Consider the following 22,734-nt stretch of genomic DNA (forward strand, 5'->3'; position numbering starts at 1 on the left):
CTATCATCCCATGAACATCACTTGACAGATCATGGGCCTTATTCAGCAAATGACACCCCCCTAAAAAAAATTTGGTCCCCCGTTTCTCCTGTGTTGCTCAAGCAGGAGTTTGTTTAGCCCAAGCAATCATTTTGCAGGTGGCTTAAGGAGAGAGGGGAGGCTGCCAAGGAAACACAGATTGTGCCACCCATATGTTTCCTAGTATCTCTGCCCCCTACCCCCACCCCACCTCACCCCGCCCCATTCCAGGCAAAATGCCAGTGGAGATTTCAGCCTTCGCCAGCTATGTTTTCACTGGCAGCAGCTGGTGAGGAAGAAGGAAAGGTCATAGCTCACTCTCATCAAGGTGTTCTGCCTAAGATGGTCTTTTCTAGAATTTGTTTTTCTATCTATCTACCGCTGTTTTAATTTCTGTTATCTGTCTGATACTTTCTCACACAAAAACCTCTGGCAATGTGTCCTATCTGGTCTCACGTTTGTATGAGTTTCTTTCCTGTCTAGTGTTTGTCCACACAACAATTTGATGCGGTATAGTGAAGCAAACTAACAGCAAGGAGCTGTTTTCTGGAACACAGCCTGACTTGGGGGGTATAATTTGTTATGTGCTTTGTAGGTGAGTCAGGATTTAAAGAGAGAGCCTTTGGGTGGGGGAGGGAAGCAGGTAACCCTAAAGAAATTGTCCAGCATTTACTTGGCTTCACCTGTGCATGGGAAGCAGCAATTTTACTTCACGTTTTCTCATGCCCCCCCCCTCTTTCTCTCACTGCTGTCTCTTGGGGTATGACACAGCTTGGAAAAGTTGTTTTTTGGAAGGGGGGATTACAGTTCCCAGAACTCTACAGCCAGCATAGCCAGTGGACAAAGATATCATCTTTTCTGAGCTTGTGGTGTATGGACATGGTGGCGTAGAGTGGGGGAGCTACAGGGATGGCTTCCCTGGGTGCAAGCTTCTTAGGGGTATGCAGGCCCCCCTGCCTGGTGTGCTCCCACAGCCGCTCCTTGAGCTCCTCTTTCCCCTCCCAGCAGTCTGAGGCCAAGCTGCCAAGGGCCTGTCGCTGTTGCCGGCGTGGATCTCAAGCGGCTCCGTGGCCACTTCAGGGCATCGCTCTGGGCGCTTCTCCCGCCCCGCCCTGCCCCCACGTCGCATCACAGAGTCAGCACATGACCCACATCCCACAATATTTGCCTTGCCCCGGGTGTTGGCAACACACACTATACCGCTGTGTGGACAGATCTCCTGCGTGGGCTGAGCACGAAAGCAGATATAACCTCAGCTTTGATGGCATAGGCCTTTCATGTTTCGCTTCTGGCATTGTGGGGATGACACAGTGGACACAAGGCGTGTGTTTTTTATACCACCAGTCATAGTTGAACCATTCAGAAGTTTCCTTGAAAATGAGACTTTAAAATGAACGGATGACGGTTCCTTTTGAAAACACTTAAGAGGTTAAGGTAACTATATCAGTAACTAACTACTTGGAAGCATTGGGACTACTGTGTTAGCTATGTTTCTTAAAGTACCGGTAATCTTTTAAGATCTGCATCAGTAAAGGTGAATAGATACCAACGACTTAAGAGTTTTGTTTTCAGTCTGCTTCCTAGCAAGTTTATTTCACTGAAGATACACAATGAAGGAGATTTCTGGCTAAAATTTCTAGCTAATTGAGTCTAGCGTAACTGCCAACCATTCATCAAGCCTTAAACCCTTGTTCTTGCCCTCAGTTTCTCCTTTCTGTTTTGTTTAAGGATATCCAGAGTAATGTAGTGGATAAACTAATGGACTAGGACTCAGGAGACCTGGGTTCAATTCCCTAGCTCAGCTATGGAAATTCACAACAGGAAATAGTAAAGCTGCTCCTTAAGTACCTCACTTACTCTGAAAGCCTTATAAGTCAATTCTGGTCCTTATAAGTCAATTTTAGGGTCCTTATACCGTAAGTCAATTCTGACTTGATGGTACAGAACAACAAATTCTATGTATACTCCTTTTATCTGTTATCTCCTTGTTTCCCAACTCTTGCTTTTTGGTGCTCACCATGCTAATGCAATGTTCCCTTTTTAATCACTTTTCAATTCAATATCCTTCCTTGGCTTCATTTTTGCCACTTGTGGCTTATGAGGGCACTGTTTCACAGCACTCCTTCTGTGCTTTAGCTCCATTAAATAATACACAGTTCAAGAAGGTGGTCTTTACTTCACTACTTCCAGAACAATCCTAAGCAGAGCCGGGTCCAGTAGGGGCAATAAATGAATAGATCACCAACCATTTTCAAAGCCCTGACACGCCCTTCTGCTGCACCCAACAACAACTGCTGGTTTCAATGGGAAAATACCGTATTTTTCGCACCATAAGACACTTTTTCCCCACAAAACAGGGGGGTGGAAAGTCTGTGCGTCTTATGGAGCAAAGAAAACCGATTATATTTTCCTGTTTTCTTCTCCTTAAAAATTGGTGCGTCTTATGGAAAGGTGTGTCTTATGGAGCGAAAAATACGGTACTAGTATGAGGAAGAGGCCCAATCCAGAAGCCCCATAGGGAGATGGAAGGGTTTAGGGTTCAGTGGATACAAGCTTCCCTGCCCCCTAAAATATCTTACTGGGGGATTTAACACTGCCAACAGGATGGCACTGATAGTAAATTTATGCCCAGAAAGCTTTCCACAGGCATACAAATAGCCTCCGTGATGTATGTTCCTCCACCGTGACTATGGAGCTTTTCTGCCACCTCCTAATCATTCTCAGATAGCTATCGAAAGGCTTGAAGTAAGGGCAAGCAATACCTTTAATTGGACCACTTAAAAAGCCAGTTTCAGGGCATAACTTGATACATGGCTAAGCTCTATAAGCAACTTTTTATGCTGAGGTATCTGGCTAGGAATCATTTGCTAGCTATTAACTTCCTCCAACTCCTAAAAAAAAGGAACACCTTTAATTTGCATTTACTCACCCTTATTGCTTTCTTTTGAAACTCCAAGTTCCTGTTTGGGTGGGTAGGAAGGGGAGGTAATACAGAAATGTGACAAGCCCCCATCAGAGAACTGGGAATAAAGTCTAATCTACCCATTCAGTGAAGCTTCATAATTGAAGCCAAATTAATAGTAACGTGCAGTGTTTGGAAGCAGATTTTTCTTTGGTTTGCAGTCCTGCCTGGCTGATGTTAAAAGCCCATGTTGTCTTCTATATATGATGCTCTGGTTGGCTACACAGGGTATCCTCCACAGTTAAAACAAAACCAAATCCATGTGATCCTTACACAATACAAAGTTAAGGGCAGTTGATAAGTTTTGTTGGACTGCTAAAAAAAAACCCGCACAAATACAGTACTGTAGTTAGCTTTCCTCCTCATCCAGTCTTCCTCAGGGTGTGCACCCACCCACCCACTCATGTATATATGTCCGTCTGTGTGCCCTTCCTCTCATTAGCATATTCCAAACTGGGGTGCAGAGCAGCTTTTCTTCTATAGTAATTCTTCGTCGTTCGTCGTTTAGTCGTGTCCGACTCTTCGTGACCCCATGGACCAGAGCACGCCAGGCCCTCCTATCTTCTACTGCCTCCCGGAGTTGTGTCAAAGTCATGTTGGTTGCTTCGCAGACACTGTCCAGCCATCTCATCCTCGGTCGTTCCCTTCTCCTCTTGCCATCACACTTTCCCAACATCAGGGTCTTTTCCAGGGAGTCCTTTCTTCTCATTAGATGGCCAAAGTACTGGAGCCTCAGCTTCAGGATCTGTCCTTCCAGTGAGCACTCAGGGTTGATTTCCTTTAGAACTGATAGGTTTGTTCTCCTTGCAGTCCAGGGGATTCTCAAGAGTCTCCTCCAGCACCACAATTCAAAGGCATCAATTCTTCGGCGGTCTGCTTTCTTTATGGTCCAGCTCTCACTTCCATACATCACGACAGGAAAAACCATAGCTTTGACTATTCGGACTCTTGTTGGCAAGGTGATGTCTCTGCTTTTTAACATGCTGTCAAGATTTGTCATCGCTTTCCTCCCAAGAAGCAGGCGTCTTTTAATTTCATGGCTGCTGTCTCCATCTGCAGTGACCATGGAGCCCAGGAAAATAAAATCTGTCACTGCCTCCATGTCTTCCCCTTCTATTTCCCAGGAGGTGATGGGACCAGTGGCCATGATCTTAGTTTTTTTGATGTTGAGTTTCAGACCATTTTTGCACTCTCCTCTTTCACCCTCATTACAAGGTTCTTTAATTCCTCCTCACTTTCTGCCATCAGAGTGGTGTCATCTGCATATCGGAGGTTGTTGATATTTCTTCCGGCAATCTTAATTCCAGCTTGGGATCGTAAGTAATTCTTACGATCCTGCGAAAATTAAAAATATGTACCCAGGCTGTTCTATTTTACTTTGGTGAATTTATCAGCACTCATCTCTCATTCTGATTGGAAATATATTCTTCTACTGATTTATAAAAAAGTATGTTTTATAACACAGGTTTCATGCTATTTAGGTACTCAGAGTGTTCTTCTGCAACGGTATACAATGTTGGGAGTGTTGGCTGAAAAATTGGTAGAAAATTCTCACACACGTTTCTGGGCACAATTCAAAGTACTGGTCTTAACCTATAACACTCTAAATGACCTGGGTCCAAGTTATCTCAGGGACTGCATCTCCCATTATAAGCCTGCCTGGGTGTTAAAGACAATCAGGAGAGGCCTTTCTCTCAGTCCCACCATCTTCACAGGTGCATTTGATGGGTGCAAGCGAGAGAGCCTTCTCTGTCGCTGCACCCAGACTCTGGAACTCCCTCCCACAGGAGGCCAGGCTGGCCCCCTCTTTGATGTCCTTCCACAAGCAGGTGAAGACCTTTCTCTTCGAGTGACTGGTTGCCAGAGGTGAGTTTTTAAATGGATTGTCATGTCTTGAAGCAGATGAAGACTTTTCTCTTCAGGCAAGCTTTCCCTCAGTGACTGGCTGGCTGAGTGGGGTTCTTAAAACAGATTCTTGTTTCTTACTGCTTTGAATGTGTTTTGATATTGCTTCTGTTTACCATCTTTTACTGTGGCGTTTTTTGATCCATTTTAGTATTTGCATCCTTATTGCTTTTTACTTCAAATACTGTCTTTATTGTAAGCCACCTTGGGGCCTTCTTAAGGAGGAAGGTGGGGGTACGTTTCTAAACAAGCAAGCGAACACACACAGATGATTAACCACATAGGTCCATTCCTTGCCTTGGTAGTGATGGTGGGCAAGTCTAGCATGCAGTTGCTGCACAGAGATTCTTGAGAGCCAGTAAAGTCCCTGTAAGTCTCAAGAGATGGTACTGCATACCTGCTGGTTTCAGCTGCTCTTTTGTAATACCAATGCCAGGCTTGAGATCAGAGGATTAAGGAAAAGGTGGGTGTCCAGATGTTGCTAGAATGAAATTCCCATCATCCCCAGCCATTCAGACCTAACATCTGCAGTGCTGCACGTTGCCCAGTGTTGAGCTATCAGGTTTAGAATCTGACTTCTCAGGATTCTTGGCTTTAGTTTTTGGCTAAGAAGCTGTGATTCAAAAACACCTCATGCTTGCCCATCCCCTCTCTTCCTTTGTCACTCTCTTTCTTCCTAATAACTTAAAATAAAATTTCAGATCTTCCTATAAAGTGCTGCTGGTTTGCTTGGCAAGAGCCTGCTTCCCTGCGTACATCCCACAATGTCCCCCAGATCTCTGTGACAAAGAGATGGAATCCAGTACCAGAACTGGAAAATAAAGCTTTCACTTAAGATGTTAACATTTGAATGATTTTGCATTAACAGGAAGACAAGGCAACTGATGCATCTAGAGAGCAACGTTATGAAAGTAATCATTTGAATGGTACTGTGGCACTTCAACACTATCTTCTCAAAACTAGCTGCATTCATTCCTTTTAATAAGAAAGTAGCAATTTAAGCTTTCATTTATTAATGTGTCATCTCCAAGCTCTGCCCATCATCTTGTTTTACTACAGATGATTATGACAGTGATGATGGCGCTCATCACTATAATGTTCCCTAGGCAAATTCCTCAATGTTAGGAGTTGCTTATAGGGCATTTATTTAAATATGCCTTGAAACTGGCTTTTGGAAAAGTTACCTTATTGTACTGCTGGTAGACACAACTAGCCAACATGGCCACTGTGTGTGTATGTGTGTGTACCAGGAATAGTACCAAACAAATTTCTTAAAATCATCAGTCCCAAAAGGTAGTTCTAGGGGTCAGGATGGTATGATGAAAAGTGATTAAAGCTGCATTGCGTAACAGTGGTTGCGTTAAGGACTGGAAGATGTGCTCTTCAGCTGTGCTATGCAGCTGCTTCTACATACCATTCCTCACGTTTTAAAATCAAGGGCAAGGGCTGCCACAGCAACATACATTCAAGACTGAAGTTTGGCTTCTGGCTTCACAGTTGGCCTGGACGCTGGGCTATGAAAGCATCTGGAACAAAAGGAATAACAGATCCAGGCTATGGCAGCACTAAGTGACCATGGAGATCTCAGCTAAGCTACTGAGCCCCCTCCCTTTCTTTTACTTTTCTGCTCTCCCTTTGCACCCTTTCCTTTTCCCTTTTTCTCTCTCTGCTGTGCTGGGCCTTATCTATATTTCAATGCATCTTCAAAGGCAGGTGTCTAAAAAGAGAGACAGTTTGGGAGATTGGGAGATAAAGACGTTTCTTGTGGGAGGAGGGATGTAGGCTAGGCTAATAGCTAATTGAAAAGCAGGAAAAGAGTGCCTGGGTAAGCTGAGAAGGGGATGGAAAAGGAGAAGGTGGCACTGCAGGATTTTTAAAGGCATGAATCTGAAAGCACAATAACAAACAATCCCTATGAGAAAGTAATAGGTTAGCATCTAAAGAATCCAGGGTAGCTGCAGAAGGAGCTTTCACGCTGAATAAGGTCTTTCGGAAGGTGATTGAGGAGAACAGATGTGATGAGGGCAGCATACTAGCCCCACCTCTTCTATCATCACTTTTCGGATGTGAAGGTGACAGTAACAAAGAAGCAGCTGTTGCATCTGTTTAGGCTCTCCATGTGAGCAAGAACACACACACACCAAGTGGGGTTCTAGTTCACATGGAGAGCCTAACAGATTCCAGTCTCCCCCTCTTTAGACGGTCACTCAGCATGTGTGGTTTCCAAGCAGCTTCAACACATCTGATTATGGCTTCAGATGAACTGATATTTAAAAGAGGTGTGTGCAGGAAATATTTACATGCCATCCAGTCACTTCTGACTTGTGGGAGACCTTTCCAGGATTTTTTTTTCCCAGTGCAGAGTACTCAGAGATGGTTTCCTTCTTCCAGATGCATCCTGAGACTCTGCAGCTCTCCCACAGCTACCCAGGCTGGCTTTTCTCCTGGGAGGCACAGCAGAGAATCAAACTCCCAACCTCTGGCTCAGCTGCCAGATACTTTACTGAGCTTTTCAGCCAGCTATCTAGGAAATGGAGGGAGACAATTCACCAGGGAAGAGTTCAAAAGAGGACCCAGTCTTTGTAGGGTGAATGTCAAGAGAAATAAAATGCAGAAGGAGCTCCGACACATAACTGTGGGTTAAAAATAATAAAAGGTGGTTTCTCGGCTCTGCTTGAAGGCTGAAAAAGAACAAGGAAGCAGGTGGAGGAATGTTAACGCCAGACAGGCAGAAGGCAGAATTGCTCAAAGCCTGTTTTGCCTCCATCTACTCAAATAGTGATGAACATCGTGAAAGCAGAATAAAGAAAATCCATGTGCTGCTACTCAGGATAGGTGAAGAGGTGATGCAGGATCACCTAGTCTTAAGTCTCTTAGGCCAGATATACTGCCTCCAAGAATACTAAGGGTTCCTGCAGATGTAACCTCAGAGCCTTTGTCTCTTATGTTTTTGCAAATTCTGGGAAAAGAAATCAGACTCATGAAGACTGAAGATGTGCCAATGTTACCCCTATGTTCAAAAGCAAGGAGAGAGAAAAAGAGAATCCAGACAACTACCAACTCCCCAGTTTGGCATAGATACCAAGAACAAAATTCAAACACTCAGTCCATGAGTACTTCAAAAAGTATGTGGTGGTTATTAACATCCAGCACGGGTTTCCCCAAAACAAGGCATGCCAAAATAATCTTCCCCCTTTTCTAAAGGGGGTGTTATAAGCTTGATTTCAGCAAGGATTACAACAAGATCTTCTGTTATTTATGTGGCCAAGCTGGTAAAATGTGGGGTAGATTATGCCCATCTTAGATGGCTGATGGGCCACACCCAGAGAGTGCTCATCAACGAATGGCTTTCTCCTCATACTGGAAGAAGTGACAAGGAAGGTGCCAGAGGGTTCTGCGCTGGGCCTGGTGTTGTTCAACTTCTTTGTGAATGATCTGGATAAAGGCACAGAAGGGTGCTTATCAGATTTGCATATGATACCGAACTGGGAGGGGCAGAAAATAGAACTTTCAGAAAACAGAATCTGGGTTCAAGATGACCTTGATAGACTGGAAAACTGGGCCAAAACAATCAAAATTAGTTTCAACAGGGGTGGGTGGGTGAGAAATAAATTCTACTCCTAAGCAGGAAAAATCGCAGGTGCAACTACATGACAGGTAACATATGGATTGGCAGGAATATGTGAGAAAAGATTCTAAGGGTCTTCACAGACCACAAGCTAAAGATGAGCAACTGAGTGACCTGGTAACCAGCAAGGGATCAATACAGTTCTTGGTGTATCGACAGAAATATCATACAGATATACAGCCTAACCATTGGACAGCATCCCTGGAGATGCGAAAAGTACCACATGTACACTGGATTTTTGCCCTCCTTGCCTCATAACCGGGGTTGGACTGGCTGAGTAAGAGAATCTTATCTCCAAGAAGGCAGGATTCCAGTGTGCCTAAAAGATGAATTTTAGAGAAGACCACATGCTACTGGAGCAGTCTCAACTATTCCAAGCTTGAGCAAGTGCTAGAGCATGTAGTGACCTCCCACTTGTAAGGGTTCCTGTATGAAACTGATTATCTAGACCCATTTCATTTGTGCTGTCTGTGGAATTGAAACAGCTCTGGTTGCCTGGATGAGGTCCTAAACCAGGAAAGAGGAGTCTGTCCTTGCTAGTTCCATAGGATCTCTCAATGGATTTGTCTTTTAATATCATAATGGGGTTCGTTATAGTTTAATTTCTGTTTGTTGTTTTAGTGTTAACAGTTTAGCTGTATTATAAGCAATCTTGAGTCCCAGTTGTGGGAGAAAGGTGTCAGATTGCATAAAGAATTAAACTAAACATAATCCAAAAACATCTGAAGGAGCAAAGGTCCCTCGTCCCTGCTCTTTGGTATGCTTGGAGTGCTTCTATATTAGCAAGGCATGTGGAGGGAGCTATGGTTACTATGGGTTGTTGCAATAGTGAGAGTTGCCACTTTCTTTTCTGTGAGGGTACCTGTGCTTCTCGTTGCCACAGATGGAAATGAATCAAGCACAGGCTTTCCTAGCATGTAGGAATAAATACATTCCTGTTGAATTCCTGCCTGTTACAAAGCATGGACATGTACAGGTACTGTCAAAATTAGTTACTGATAGTTATCCTGTTAAGGGACGTGGTGGCGCTGTGGGCTAAACCGCAGAAGCCTGTGCTGCAGGGTCAGAAGACCAGCAGTCGTAAGATCGAATCCACGCAACGGAGTGAGCTCCCGTCGCTAGTTCCAGCTCCCGCCAACCTAGCAGTTCGAAAGCATGTAAATGCGAGTAGATAAATAGGTACCATCTTGCTGGCCACGTGACAATGGAAAACTGTCTTCGGACAGGCGCTGGCTGTATGGCTTGAAAAGCAGGATGAGCACCGCCCCCTAAAGTCAGACACGACTGGACTGAAAATGTCAAGGGGAACCTTTACCTTTTTTAGTTATCCTGTTATGGTAGATAAATTCTACCAGTGGCAACATACCTTCTGCATGGAGAGAAAAAAAACCAGATGTGTTAAATGTGATTATTGTAGTTGTACAGTATGCATGTTTTAAAACTCTTCAAGTTTTTAGCCAAGTTTTTATGCCTCAGAAGATAAGACTTGAAAGTGTGGGCAAAGTCTGGCTCAGCAAGATTTTCTGGAATCATTAGTCAAAGCCTCAGTGTCCCATACATTTTTCTGCCCCTCCTGACTAGAAACCGAATCAATTATGCAAAATTAAGCAAAACTATGCTTAATTTGCATATTTTTGACTGGGCCATGAGGAATTCCTCTTTGCTTGCCACAGAACTTGGATTACACCAGGAAAGAATGTTGATCTTCTTTTATTAATGGCCATGCAATGAAAGGAGCTTTTGTTCTGAGTGCTGGCACTGTTCAACAGCAGAGAACCTGATGAGCTATACAAATCTGGTTTAAATTTTCCATCTACGAAGAATTTACCAGGTGACCTTGGACAAGATGTCCACGAGCAATCCAGGAAGAGCAGCTCTGATCTATGTTATAGGAATGCTGCACAGGAAGTTAACATTTGTGACAGTATCGCCAGATACCCAAAAATGCTGCTTCAATTATAAGGAGCATTATAAGTGGCCAAAAGGAACCAATTTGTGCAGGATGTTGCAACCCACCTGAGACTTCTATGTGACTTTTTTTTGTAATGCCTTTCTGAATAGGATTTCAAACATGGTTTTCAAAGCCTATTATTTCTTCGTGACTCTGAAAATCCCCTCACTTCTGTTTTATTCTGTTTCTTTTAAAAAACATCATTCAGTGCTCTTTGCTACCCCACAAAATATCAGTTTATGGCAACTTATACTGTCAGACAAATCTAGATGATTACCACATTACCTTGAACAATACGAAATCTGTAATCCCTGTACCCAAAATAAAACATAATTTAATGAAACCAGTATGTGGGGTAGAGGTTAAAATAGGCACAGACTTCATTGTTGCAGAACTTGACTTGAATGGCTGCCCCTTGGCAAGCTTGGTAAACTTGTCTGTGTGTTGTGGAACCAGCCCTTCCATTAGGCAGAGTGAGGCAACCACCTTCGATACTGGGGGTAGGGCAGTAATGGCAGCCATCCAACTCCTGATACTTCTGCCTGTTTCCTCCCTTGGAGAACAGAACTGCATGCCTGAATATGGTATATCCTGCAAACCCCAACGTACGAGTGTTCTGCATTCGGGTATGGTGGAGGAGGCTATCGTTCAGATTCAACTGCCAGTTCAACCAGATTCATGGAATCAAGGAGGGCACCATTTTGTTCTTCGGATGAAGCAGTAAAATGTCTTCTGGCCCAACTGTGGTGTGGGGTCCTGGAGCACTTGGCAGGCCCCTCCAGATGGCAAGAGAGGTGACACTGAGTTCGGTCACAAGCAGTCCAGGCTTGATCCAGCAGGTTTACGAGCCCCATAATTACCTGCTCCTCTGCTGCTTCAGGGAGGAACAAGGGACACTGCAGATGGATAGCTGAGAAATAGCAGAGTTGCCACAAGAAGAAATAATAAAGCGGCTGAGTTGGGGAAGGGAAGATAATCTGCTATCATCTCTTTCTTCTGTTATTAAAGCTTCAGTTTATGCATATTTATGTTTCCTTCCCAATACCTGGTACAGGAGACCCCGTCAGCAGCACAGGAAATTACCAGGAAATTAGTGTTAGGCCTGATAACGCCATCAGGGTGTTGAGGGTATTCAGCAGCTTTCTCTGACCTACCACCACTGAAAACACACCACCTTTATAAAGAGAAACAGCAATCTCTGTTTCTATGGGTGCGTGTATTTACCATCCTAGAGAAAACTGGGATGTTTTAGCTAAGAAGATCAGGAGACCACGATGGCATCGCTGTCATACACATGGCTCAATGGAGGGGCCGTGGGTTCTCCACAAAGTGTAGTTTGCAGGGATGTTGGCAATTCTTGGAGTCCGAGTCTTTGGCACCCAGTCCCGTGTTTGAATCCCTGTTAAAAACAAGTTCCCCCACCCCATAAAAACAGGAGGGGGAGCGTGGGTTCAGAGTCGTGAGCTGAGTCCGAGTCACTGAAAAGGAAATCGAGTTGAGTCCAAGTCGAGTCCCTGGTGTGACTTTTGTCCGACACAACAGCAAGTCCCGCAACTCGAGTCCCCGTCGCTGGGTCGTTGTCTCTTTTCCTTGCTGCACGCATCTCCTTACGTACGTACATGCCCACCCTGTATATTTATCTGCACCTCAGCAGTGGGGGCATATTTACAACATGTCTCTCCCTTTCAGATGGAATGGCATTTACCTCATGAAGTGTGTCAGAAGATAACAAAAACAAGTTTGCTGCGTTGCCTGAAGGGGCCTTTTGTGAAAGTCCCTCAGTTAATGGAAACCGCAAATAAAGAGGATTTGACCTTCCCTTTTCTCCCTGGGTTAGCCAGATATAAAGCCAGATTCAGTGGTAAACAAGGCATCCATGGCTTCTCCTGCATATCGATATGTGTTTAATTGTTTTTAATATAATATTTGTGTAGTTTTTTTTTAAATTATGGTTTTATACTGTAGTTTTAGTTGTTAGGAGCCACCTATGGGGAGAAAGGCAGCATATAAACAAACAAACATTTTTCCTCCTTCTATCATTCACTCCCCCTTGAGTTAACATGTAATGAAAACACACAACACTCATTACTGATTAACTGTACGAGGATGCGGAGATAGAAAGGAGAACAAGAGTGAGGAGGGACTGGGAACAAGATAGCATAGCTTCTTTGTCTCCTGCTATCATACACAGTTTAAAGATACACAAATATTCTCTGGCTTTGCATTCAAGGCTTCTTTCAGATTAAGCATGTCCAAGGACTGGAGTTCTTGGATTCTTATTCATCCTTCTGAGAAGAACTAATCATGGTGAGAGGTAAGGAAAGGCTGGGATCCAGGCTTTTTGAATCTAGGGATGGCTCTATTACTAGGCAGAGTAGGCCAATTGTCCCAGTTAGTGGATTCTGGGAGATGGCAGTCATTGGCCCCTTCCTCCAACCCTTGTTGCTAAGTCCACTAACCATCCCCTTTGCTGGAGAACAAAGCCACGGATGCTGTGCAGCCTGTCTTACAACTGGAGGATCCAATTCCCAGTCCCCTTTTGCTTCTGCAAGTGGAATGCTTGTGGAGGAGTGGATGTTGCAGAGTTTTGAATTTTATGGTAAAATTCTCGTTTGCTACGGAGTAGAAGCAGAAAAACTCATAGAGGTTACAAGACTCCCTAAGTCCACCTTTTTCTTATTACAGTAACTGGATCTTAAGGTCCCAATACGTAACTCACTCTGAGACATTTATAGAAGAAAGAATTTTTTAAAAAAATTATTTTCAGTTGCTTTCGATTACACACTTGTGTATGCTGCTTTATTTACTGCACACATACTTAGCAACCAATCAAGGAAATCAATAGCAAACAAACAACTGCCACCAATAGAGGAAAGAGATGGAAAAAGAACACTCAGCAGCAGAGAAAGAGAGGTTACTTACCTGTAACTCTGGTTCTTTGAGTGGTCATCTGTGAATTCACACAGTTTTGGTTTTAGTGTGCCTGGGTTTTAGTGTGCCTGCGCAGAGGTTCTCGGAAACTTCTAGAGCTTTAACACATGTCTGTTAGGACCTCCCTTCTGCCATGCATGCCCTGCCCATGGCATAGTGCCTTTGTTCCGCAGAACAGTCCGCTCCTGCCCAGCGTACAAATGGCATACGTGATGGACAGAGGGGAGGATGGGCAGGAAGTGTGAATTCACAGATGACCACTCGAAGAACCAGAGTTACAGGTGAGTAACTCTCTTTCTTCTTCGTGGTCTCTGTGAATGCACACAATTGGGTGACTAGCAAGCTGACTTACCAGGAGGTGGTACATCATGACAAAGCAGAGGCAGGAACAGTGTGACTAAATGAGGTATCAGCCTTGGCACAGACATCTAGCCAATAATGGACAGCAAAAGTGGAGGATGTAGCCCAAGTGCCTGCTTTACAAACATCAGCCAAATCATCTCCTCTTAGGAATGCTGCGGATGTCGCTACGGCTCTTGTAGAGTGTGCCCGAACTGAGCATGGTAAGGGTTTAAGGGCAAGGTCATATGCCAGACAAATTGTGGATACAATCCATTTGGAAATCATCCGAGAGGTAACTGGAAAACCCCTAAAATGTCCATGATAACTGGATAAATGTGGCGGGCACAGCACCACTCCCACAGTTGCACTGTTAGACAGAGGAGAGAAAGGGAGTGTGTTTCTCCTTGCTTGTTGATGTAAAACAGGATGTAAAAGAGCTAGCTGGCAGCTACTTGAAGAGCCTCGTGGCACAGTGGTTAAACCGCTGTACTGCAGCCAAAACTGTGCTCACGACCTGGGGTTCAATCCCAGGTAGCCGGCTCAAGGTTGACTCAGCCTTCTATCCTTCCGAGGTCGGTAAAATGAGTACCCAGCTTGCTTCGGGGGGGGGGGGATGTGTAGCCTGCATACTTAACTTGTAAACCACCCAGAGAGTGCTTGAAGGGCTATGGGGCGGTATATAAGCAGCACGCTTTGCTTTTGAACTCCATGTCCTGAGAGGAGGCTTTTGAATGCATGGAAAGCTTTGATGACCGCAAGAAGCTCTAGATGATTGATCTGGAGTCTTGCCTTCAGGAGAGACCACAAGCTGTGTATGGTAACGTTTTTGCAGTGGGCTCCCCAGCCTGTCGGGCTGACATCTGTGGTGATTTGAATGGACAGCCGAAGGGTCTTGAATGGTCTGCCTCTACGGAGATTGTGAATGTTGCTCCACCATGTAAGCTGAGATGCTAGCTCCTTTGTAACTGTGAGGAGTTTGGCTGCATGATGAACCATGGGGTCCAAATATGTGAGATACCATGCCTGGAGGGATCACATCTTGAGGCAGGCATATTGGAGGCCTAAGAGAGAGAGCAAAGCATGTTTGTCTCACATTTGGCAGGAAGACGTGGTTTTGAATCAAATCGAGTACTGCTCAAGGATTGATTTGGAGAGGTTGATTTGCAGTCAGGTTGATGTCTTGCCGTGCCTTGGAGCAAGACAGCGATACCAGAAGCCAATCATCCAAATATGGGAAGACGGTGATGCCTTGGAGGTGGAGATATGCTGCCACCAGGGCAACACATTTTGTAAAGACCCAAGCTGAATGGAAGGGCTTTGAACTTGTATGTCGTTCCCTGGAAATCGAACCTGAGGAATCAGCGGTGATCCGGACATATGTTTATGTGAAAGTAGGCATCCTTTAAATCTACAACCGTGAACTACACCCTGTTTCAGTAGTTGGATGGTACTGTTCAAGGTGACATACGAAAATGCCATGGGGTGCTGTAAAGTTGAGGGGGCGGAGATCTAAGATGGGTCATAATCCGACATCCTTCTTCAGGACCGCAAAATATCAGGGGTAGAAACCCAGAGCAATGTCTGCCTTCTAGACTACAGTGATGGCATCCTTCTGTAGTATCTTCCAGGGTGGGAGAAAGGGAGGTGCTTTTGAAGAGCCCAGTTGGGGGGGAGGCAATCAAATTTGACTGCATAGCCCACAATGATGATAGTGAAGACCCAGGTGTCTGAAGTGATGCGTCACCAGGATCGAGAAAAAGTGTCAGCCAAGTGTGGTAAGTTTCTGGTAGTGGTGGAGTAGAGGCATGGAAAGTTGAGGAGGCAAAGATTATGCTTTGTCTTCCTCTCAGGTCTACGGGCAGACTGACATGGGCGCTGCCTCACAGTGTGCTGGTGAAATGTGTTGAAAGCTTGCAGACGTTGGCGATCTGGCTAAGGTCTATAATGCTGGTAAGTATAGGAACAGCACTAATAATTTTGTGGGCGATATTGTTGAGTATTGTATCACCTGGCAGTTCTCCTCAGCCTTTGAAGGTTGTTGAGTGTTCCACCAGTCTTTTAAACAAAAAGACTAATGCCATCAAAAGGCAAAGCTTCAATTCTAGACCGTGCATCGTCCGATATGCCGGCAGATCTAAGCCATGTGTGGCAACGTAGTGGTATGGCTGTGAACATTTGCTTGGACATGGCATCTACTAAATGGTGCGCTGCAATTCTCTTTTGGCGAGCAATGGTCATGGCTTCCTGATGAAAGGAGAGGCTTTGAAAGCAGAGGTCTTCAAAAGCAGCCTGGAGAATGGGGAGTGTCTGTTCCCTCATGGCCGTACAGTTGGCTACCCTAAGAATGAAAGAGGTGAGAGAATAGACCCGATGGCCGAGGACAACTAGCTTCCTACCTTCACAATTATTTGGGGTGGAAGCAGAGCAATTTCGAGCTCTATTTTGAGTAGCATCCACAATAAACAAATTAGGGAGCGGATGCTTAGAAAGAAAGGTAGTATTGGTACCATGGGTTTTGTATACGTTTTCCACTCTTCTGGGAATCTGAGGAACAGAGGATGGCCTCTTCCAAGATTCTTTTATGAGTTTGAGTAGAGAAGAAATGAAGGCCTAGCTAAGTGGTGACATCTGGTCTTGAGTAATGTCCTCATAGACCTTATCAGACTCCTCTGGTGCCGGCTGGTCAATGGCAAGGTCCATTACCTTAGCGATGCGGAGAATCAATTGGGTGTAAAATGTAAAATCCTCAGAGGGTGACAGAGGGTGGTTATCCACAACATCATAATCCGGTGTCAGAATACTGGGTGGTGAATCTCTTCCGGTGTCAACATCAGAGTTGTTGGTATTGGTTTTGAAACAAACCAATGCCCGCTCAGGAGATGAGAGATAAGTCTCTAGGAGCTGATACCGATGGGTGATCAGAAGGTTCCTCAGAAGGTACAGGATAATGTTTATTTTTTGCTTTGTCTGATTTGTGCAGAGTTTGTTGACGAGTAAGCTGGTTGGTGTTGGTATCGTAGCACCTGAAGATGGACCCTGGTAAATCACAGTGACCTTCAAAGAAGACGACTGAATCTGGGACATGGTCGCTTGGGCTCGAGATATTTGAGTGAATACCCAAGTCATATGGCATGGTCGTTTTGATATCAGCTGATAATTCTCTTGATCAAATGGAAGAGACCTCTTACGATGCCAAGATGGTGCTGGAGTTGGAGGCATAACATGCCGTTCATCTTCTGAACACTGGCATGGAACGATCTTACCCGAATGGTAAGCACAGGCATAACAATGCCATATAGTGTGTCTCCGATACCAAGGATCTGGCTTGTATGGTCCGGGATCATAACAGACCTTCGGCTCGTAGTAAGTCGGACAGTCGTAGAGACAAACCTTTTTAGGACAGCAATGATAATACTGGGACTCCTGATCCATAGGTGTGTGATATGGAGCACTAAAGCGGAGCCGTTCTATATTGTCATGAGTGTTGATGTGGCACATTTTATGGGTCCTCTTACAAGGAGGATCTTCCCGTATCGACTCCAAGGCCAAGCCTGTTGCGCAGCCTGAAATAGAGCCCACTTGGGATTGAGAGCTTGCCTAAGGTATTTCCCCAGTTAGGAGACTGACTGAACTCAGGGGAAGGGTGCAACATCCGATAAAGGGAGAGGAACATCCTCATGCCCAGACAATAAATCGACACTGTGGAGATTGGCCCTGTCACTCCTGCCACTCATGCTCAAGAGCGTATTTGCATGAGCCTATGAGAGAGCTGGAGAAGCGGAGTCAATTGATATATGAGGCTTGGCTTAAGGAGGAGCAGTCAGATAGGGATAAGATAGGGATGAGTTAGGGACTGGTTAGGGAACTGATGAGTAGATAAAAAGAACTGGCTAGAAAGAGATAAGTTGGTGATGTGTTTATGAAACTGTAAACAAAGAGAAACAAGGTAATAAGGGAACTTATAAGCTAAGGCCAATGAACTTTGATTACCTGAAAGATTTCTAATACTATTTGGAATACTGTTTCACTTCGATAAATATGTTTTGTTTGTTCACAAAACAAGTGTCCAGTCATAGTTAATGGTATTGTGGATTCAGATAATCCACTGGTGGCAGCATAAAGGGAACGCAATGCGCCTGTGGGCCCTTTTGAGGGAATAATAAACCAGGGACACAGGGTTCACGATAGAGACATACCGTCTTTTGGCAAGGTTCTTCCACAAACGGAGGAGGTGGATCATCTGGTTTATCCATGGACATTGAAGTCTTAGAGTGTTTGGTTTTATGAGGAAGCAATGACTTCCTCTTCTTAGATGAGTCTGATGATACCAAGGTTGATTTTGAGGTCAACATGGTCAAATGGGTCAAGGTGGGCTTCGATATCGACACCAAAGGCTTCAGTTTAGACATCAGTTCGGCCTTCTTAGCAGACAGTCAGTCTCGAGATCAGATTGCGATTTTGAGAGGCAGGTGAGGGGTCTGTAATTTGGGCCTGCTTTGGATCCATGGTTGAGCGCTTGAGGTGGTTATAGAGTTTTTTTCCAAAGGAAACACGGAAACCACTGGAGGCGAAGTTTAAGCGCTGGTTTAGTTAAAATTTTGCAGGCCTGACACGAAGAAGTTGGATGTGCCTCACCCAAGCAGAAGAGGCACTGGGAATGCGCATCAATTTTATTCAGGAAAGACTTGCACCACTTGAAGGGTCCCGAAGAGGCCATAAAAGAGTGAGGGGGCCAGGTGGAAAAGGGCAGGAAAATAAGATTTCCCTCTCCTCTCCTCTCTTTCTTTCTCTCTTTTTTTTTATCACAGAAGAGAAAAAACAGAGGAAGGTCCTGTAGAAGGATTCTAACTCTTATTTTCTTTTCTTTTCAGGATGAACGAATGAACAAGGCTCCATAATCGAGGTGCTGCTGCAGTGGTGTCAAAAAAGGAACTGAGGCCCTCTATGCCATGGACGGGAGGGACGTCCTCATGGGCATGCGTTAAAGCTCTGAGTCTAGACGTTTCTGAGAGTCTCTGCACAGGCGCATTAAAACCCAATTGTGTGCATTCACAGAGACCACGAAGAAGCAAGGTTTTCTTCGAATTCAAAGGCCACGAGGAACTATTGGGTAGTGCTGGACAGATATACTACAATTACCTCAGAAAAGTCACTCCCAATCAGACAAACCACAGATAATGTACAGTACAAGGTTGCAAGCAAAACACCAAAACTGGGAACTTCTCCTTTGCCTCATGCAGCAAAGGCTATCAAGACAGGCCTGCTCAAATTTCATTCTGTGATCTAACTCCAAAGGTCAGCAAATTAAAGATAGCTCACCGTCACTCATTGTGTTCAGACTATTATCTGCATCCACCTGGGATGGAGATGAGGTAACCTAGGACAAGAGAAAGGGCCAGATCACCCACACTTCCAGATCATGGAATATCTCAGATGGAATATCTTGCCTTGTGAAGATTGTCGAACCCCCCCCCCCCCCGACATCTAGAGACATCAAAATCATAAAGATGGTTCGCTTGACTTTCCTCTACAAACCCTCCAGGTTTGGTGTAGATTGGGTTTCAGACATTCAAGTCATACACCCACAAAGTGCCCTTTATCAGCAGACGTGTGGGAAACCCAATCTTCATCAAACTTGGAGGGTTTGTAGAGGAGAGTCAAGAGAAGCTTCTCTATGGTTTTAGTGTCTCTGGGTGCCTGGAGGAAACCTTCTTGAGTGGAGACTCTTTGTGGGTGTTTAACTCAGATGCCCAAAACCTGATCTTCATCAAACTTAGAGAGATTGTAGGAGAATCAAGGGTAGCTTCTCTCCAATTTTGGTGTCTCTAGGTGCCGGGGTGGGTGGGGGCGGGAGTGTTTCACAGCCCAATGAATTGACGAATCAAAAACCGCTAAAATTTCATTGATTCATATTCATCAGGGGGCATTGATTCAGATGAATACGAATCAATGTACTAGCAATTTCTGGTTAATTTTACCATTTGTTTTTTTAATACATGCCCCTCTCTATTTGGGATTTTTTCTATTCTGCCAGTTTTTAAATTTTGGCTTTAAAGAAAGGATTGTCTGAAACAGTGGATCAGGAGACAGTTTTTACCCTCTTTCCTGACACTAGACTTCAAGGTCACTCGGTGAAGCACACTGGCAACAGGCTTCATGAAAGACAAAACTGCCTTTTCTGCATACAAAGTTTCAGTAACTTATGCAACTTACGACTCACACACAACTTGGTGATCGTTTTTACTCTGTGTCAGGCTAATAACTATCTTCCCCATACTTCTTAGCTGAAGCAAGAGAATAAGGGAAGGAAGATGACAAGATGAAGGCATAAAACCACAGGATAAACCAAGCCCTCTGTGACTTTGTGTAATTGTGACCTACATATTCCTTCACACCATTTCCACATCACAAAGGCACCCATCAGTGGTTGTATCTTGCCTGATTCCTTTCATGTATTTTAAGAACACTGCAATACCGTGTTGCAAACACATTTTTTCCATATATAAAAATATTATCTTCCCTCAAAGTTTTTTTGCTTTGTTTTGTTTGTATACTTTTCTAGCTGAAGGCACTTGCTTAATGGCCTTTGATGTGTGGTGACTACTTTTTTACTCCCATCTGTTCTGCTGTTGAGCTGAATGAAACAATTTGGTGGCTTGGAATTAAGCCAGCCAAAAGGAAAAAAGCATGTCTGGGTTTTGCAGCTGGCTGACAAGACACAGTTTGGGGGAAGCTGCAAAGGCTGAATAGCATTACTTTTGGGGAGCAGGCAGGGAGAGATGGATGCAGTTTCCAAATATGATACTGTACATCCATGAGTCATTCTGCTCGTCTCCCCCACCATGAACATAAACTGCAAACACATCTCAAGTTACCCATAACCTCATCTGTTCATGAAGAAACACCATCCTATAAAGAGTGGGCCTTCAAATCTTCTACTGCTTGGCAAGGCAATGAGTGCAAAATAAATGGACATATGCTGGGCTACTGAACATCTCTCTGCAGTTGCCTTTGTTGGCCACCTGGCTGACACTGGCAGTGGGCCTGAATTATAGAAAGCAGCTCAGCAGGTGTTAGGAAAGCATCTGCCCTCTCTACATTTTATCTTCACAAAAAGAAGAAATACTACATATATGGGGACTGCATAAGCATTAAGGAAACTCTCCAGAATTAGCTTCTTTTCTTCAACAGTGTCAGAAACAGATCTTAGAACACTCAATGGACAATAACATCCAGTTTTTCTTGCAGCTTTCTGTGGAGAAGACCATACTTATTCAGCCCAAGTGCACAAGTAACTGTAGATCAGCTTGTTCCCATCTCTCTCTCTCTCTCTCTCTTCTCACCTCTTCCCAAGCTTTATTTCACAGCAGGAGTTTGTGAGGTTGATGATGAAAGGGAATTGCAAAACACCCAACAGCAAAGGCAGCACGATCAATGTTGCCTCTGTGGTGGACGAGGGCACTGGACACAGATGTAGTCATGGGGGGAGATGGGAAACGGACAGGAAGGCAGATCTAGCAACAACGTCTCATGGTTGGCACCTGGTTTTAATTCACAAGGCATTTGCCCCTTGCGGCTAACGGCAAGCTCATGCAAGACATTATCTCCCCAAACAGTAATAAATTCACTAGCTCCCTGAACTGCATATTGCTAAAGGCTTCTGGAAGAACCTCAGCCCCTCCAGATGTTTTGGACTTCAACTCCTACAATCTTTTGCCATGGGTTATGGTGGCTGGGGCTCCTGGTTCTCCTCTCACAAGGTTGCAAAAACCATGTCATCTCTTTAGAAACACACACACACACACACATAGAGGTGTGAGAAATGCAGCTGAAACTGGGACAACTGGCACTGTGCAGAAAGCCCACCTCAATCTTTAATCCAGCGATGCTCGCTGTATGTGGTGTACAGTCTAGCCTTGCATAAAGTTAGGGAGTCTTGTATAAATAAGCTGTACAGTGGACCCTTGACTTACAGATGGCTTGACTTACAGACTTTTTGAGTTACAGACTTCTCTGGCCGCAAAATTTAGGTTTAACTTGCAGCCTGAGAATTGACTTACAGACCAGAAAAAAACCAAAATGGAACAAAAACGGCCTGTTACGGGATTAATCGGTTTTCAATGCACTGTAGGTCAATGGAGACTTGACCTACAGACTTTTTGACTTGAGAACCACCTTCCAATACGGATTAAGTTCTCAAGTCAAGACCCCACTGTACCTGTTTGTGTGGGACAGCTGCACGCCTTTAGCTTATGAGAAATGTGCAGTGGAATGCATTGCACCCTTACAAATTGCCAACACACATCTAAGGCAGTCCAGGGAAAAATCCTAGATGCCTAGTCAGCAATGGACGTAAAAATTTGATGACGGTGGTGGTGATGCTGACAAGCTTTAAAAATCTCTCTCCCCCTCCCTTTTTTTTTTTTTTTTTTTGGCAGAGGACTGCTTCCTAAATATTTCATGGGTTCCCACTCACTCAGTCTTGCTGTGCCATGACTTGCTGCACAGACTTGTGGTACCATACCCTGGCTCAAGGGCTGGTCTTTTATCAAGGAGAAGGGTTCAAATCCTCACCTCACTATTCACTACTTTTCAACCCCACCTGTTCCCACTGGATTGGTGCCACCAGGACGGAAGCAGGCTGAGGCGCAGTTCCTGAGCTCACTGGAGGAAAGATGGGAGAAAAACAGAATGGACACAAATGAAAAGAGTAAGAAAGAGGAGAATGCCTCCTTCTATACAGGGCCGGACTGGGACCAAAAATCGGCCCTGGCATTTAGAGCACACAGGCCCACCGGCTGTGGGGACACAGGCCCACCTGGCTTTGGGCCAGGATTGGCCCTGTGGACCCCTGAAATGCACCGGGGGGATTTTGAGCGAGGTGCTCTCGCCATCGGCCTGGCCTACCTCACAGGGCTGTAGGGAGGAGGATAAAACTTGGGAGGGAGCCGAGGATATGAAAGAAACGAATAAACAGAACCTCCCTGTGCAAGAGGA

The 22,734-nt window shown here is 44.7% G+C and overlaps 1 protein-coding gene and 1 long non-coding RNA gene across 4 annotated transcripts in view; one reads left to right on the plus strand and one right to left on the minus strand.

Moving 5' to 3' along the window:
- The window catches only part of NXPH4 (neurexophilin 4), a 122,265-nt gene that overhangs the window by 52,918 nt on the left and 46,613 nt on the right, over positions 1 to 22,734 (minus strand). The gene's annotated exons all lie outside the window — the stretch shown is intronic.
- On the plus strand, positions 1,178 to 20,263 carry LOC140704692 (uncharacterized). Of its 2 annotated transcripts, none has more exons than XR_012084054.2 (4): positions 1,178 to 12,778; positions 15,588 to 15,687; positions 16,718 to 17,007; positions 18,609 to 20,263. It is a non-coding gene; the product is annotated as an uncharacterized LOC140704692 (long non-coding RNA). The 2 variants fall into 2 exon arrangements; XR_012084055.2 differs by having other exon boundaries at positions 16,718 to 16,776.

The sequence above is a fragment of the Pogona vitticeps genome, chromosome 2 (genome assembly GCF_051106095.1).
Source record: "Pogona vitticeps strain Pit_001003342236 chromosome 2, PviZW2.1, whole genome shotgun sequence".
In the NCBI taxonomy this organism is placed as follows: domain Eukaryota; kingdom Metazoa; phylum Chordata; class Lepidosauria; order Squamata; family Agamidae; genus Pogona; species Pogona vitticeps.